This window comes from Austrofundulus limnaeus, unplaced genomic scaffold (assembly GCF_001266775.1).
Source record: "Austrofundulus limnaeus strain Quisiro unplaced genomic scaffold, Austrofundulus_limnaeus-1.0 Scaffold401, whole genome shotgun sequence".
NCBI classification, from domain to species: Eukaryota; Metazoa; Chordata; class Actinopteri; order Cyprinodontiformes; family Rivulidae; genus Austrofundulus; species Austrofundulus limnaeus.
Window position 1 is genome coordinate 410,933 of NW_013952803.1, and position 2,690 is coordinate 413,622.

General features: G+C 43.3%; 1 protein-coding gene across 1 annotated transcript in view; it reads right to left on the bottom strand.

The window, feature by feature from the left end:
- Window positions 1–2,690, bottom strand: part of LOC106528741 (laminin subunit alpha-5) — a gene marked incomplete in the record, with an annotated part of 162,169 nt that overhangs the window by 26,233 nt on the left and 133,246 nt on the right.

The window sequence follows — 2,690 nt, forward strand, 5'->3', positions numbered from 1 at the left end:
AACATCAAATCAGGAATTAATTTCTAAAATTGTAAATCAAACACAAGGTCAGTGCAGGTCAAAATAAACAGTGAAACACAAAAACATAATAGTTGCGGGAGAGAAAATATGGCGTAAGTTCAATAGTACAGAAAACAAAGATTAGCGAAGCATTCACAATGGAGGTAGGCTGGTAGTAATGGTGAAACGGTTAGCTAAACACTTGAGAGAAAAAGTGAGTTTTTAGGAGTGTCTTGAAAGAGACAATGTTATCAATGGAGCGCAGATTAAAAGGGAGCTCTGGGGGCCACTTCAGGCACGGTCACCACGGGTCTTAAAGCGAGTGAGGGGAACCATTAGGAGATGCTGATCCTGTGAGCGGAGGTCCCGTCTGGGGTTGTAAGGGAAACTGAGACTTTTAATGTATTCTGGGGCTTGGTYATGAAGAGCTCTGAAGATGAGGACCAGGATTTTGAACCGGATTCTGAATTGAACAGGAAGCCAGTGAAGTTCTGCTAGGATCGGGGAGATATGGGTGAATTTGGAGGTTCGGGTTAGGAGTCTTGCTGCCGAGTTTTGGACAAGCTGAAGACGATTTAACTGTTTCTGGTTAAGACAGGTGAACAAGCTGTTACAATAGTCTAAGCGGGTAGAAATGAAGACATGAATTACCATTTCCAAGTCTGAAGTGGACAGCAGGGGTCAGAGTTTTGAGATATTACGGAGCTGAAAAGAGCCAGTGGAAACCAGGTTCTTTATGTGTTTATCTAGAGACAGATCTGAGTCGTTTTACTCCCAGGTTGTGCACATTCTGCTTAGCAGTTGAACTCAAAGAGTCGAGAAGTTCTTTTTTCTTAGGGACTTAATTTTCAGGGGCCGGATCAGTGTCTCTGTCTTACTGAGGTTTAAAAGTAACAAGTTGTCAGACAGCCACTGGTTAACTTATGTGACACATTTTACAAGAGAGGTGAGCTTGTGGGTGGTGGAGTCATTAAAGGAGCAGTATAACTGCAGRTCATCTGCATAGAAATGGTAGGAGACGTCTGGGAAAATTTTGATGACCTCAGTCAGGGGGCGGATGTAGAGCAGGAATAGAATTGGGCCCAGGATGGAACCCTGTTGAACTCCGCATGTGAGTTTGTCTGAGTCAGAGAGAGACTGACCTAATAAGACTGAGAAAGAGCGGACTGAGAGGTATGATTTGAACCAGTCTAGCACCACCCTGGATTTCCCTATGTCTTTCAGATTTCGAAGGAGAATAGTGTGATCGACAGTGTTAAAGGCTGAGGAAAGGTCCAGTAAGAGGAGAACAGAGTACATGCCTCTATCAGCAGACATTAGCAGATCATTTGATACATGGAGGAGGGCAGTCTCTGTAGAGTGTGATCTGCGGAAGCCAGATTGAAAGTTGTCGAAATGATTATTTACATCCAAGTACGATTGTTGTACTGAAACAATTTTCTCCAAGACCTTTGACAAAAATGGGTAGCTTTGAAATGGGCCGGTAGTTATTCAGATCAGATGGGTTTAAAGATTGTTTTTTTAGTATGGGTTCCACAACTGCTTTTTTAAAGGATTCTGGGACACATCCTGACGTAAGTGAGAGGTTTAACAAGCCAGCAAGTGTGGGTCCTACTMCGTCAAAAACAGCTTTTAAGAATCTGGGAGGTAAGATATCAAGAGGAGAGGCAGATGGTTTAATTTTTTGGACTATGGTCCCAAGATTATTCACAGTTACTAGATCAAAAGAAGACCAGGAAGGAGTGAGACTGTTCTCAGGGGGTGGGGGGGTTGTGAAAAGGAGCATGAGACGGTTGAGTTGAGACGCTGTGCCGGATGTTCTCAATTTTAACGACAAAGTGTGTTAGGMAGTTGTTGGGACTGGCAGGTGAACAGGCGGTAGGAGAGGAAATGACCGGGGAAACCAACGTGTCAATGGTGCTGAATAAGGCTCTGGGGTTTGTCTTAAAGCGGGTGACCAACTGAGCAAAATATTGAGACCTGGCATTTTTTATCATGGTCTGCAGTGATAGTCTGAGATCTCTAAGGTGAAGCCTGTGCACTTCTAAACAGGATGACTTCCACAGTTGCTCTGCCTGCCTACATTTGTGTCTAGCAGAGCGGATGGTCTCATTCATCCATGGAGTAGGTGTTTTAACAGCAGAGGATTTAGTGGTTGTTACAGTACAGTCATTAAAAACAGTTGAACAGTGATGGTCTAATAAATCGATAAAATCATCTGGTTTGTTTATATCATCAGCCAAGGACAGATGGGTCAAAAGAGGCAGAAAAAGTGACAACAGCATCCTGCTTTAGAATCTTTTTCTGGAGCTGTTGTCTTGGGGGGAGGGGGCTCCATGACAGAATTAACATCAAAAAACACACCAAAATGGTCGCTAATTTGCAAGTCCTCCACACATACATTATTTACTTTCAAACCCAAAGAACAAACCAAATCCAACATGGGACCACGCTGATGAGTTGGGCTTGAAACATGTTGAATAAAGTTAAAACAGTCCAGAATGGAGATGAAATCACGGGTCTCACTGCAATCTGCATTATCAAAATGAAAGTTGAAGTCACCATGAGAAAAGTCCTGGAAGGCAGGTAGTGTTTGTGAATCCACCCAGAACCCATAAGTTCTGTTGGTAGGGAGCTCAAAATGTTTGTGCTACAGGTGACCCTGTTTTATCTGTGTGTGTGTGTGTGTG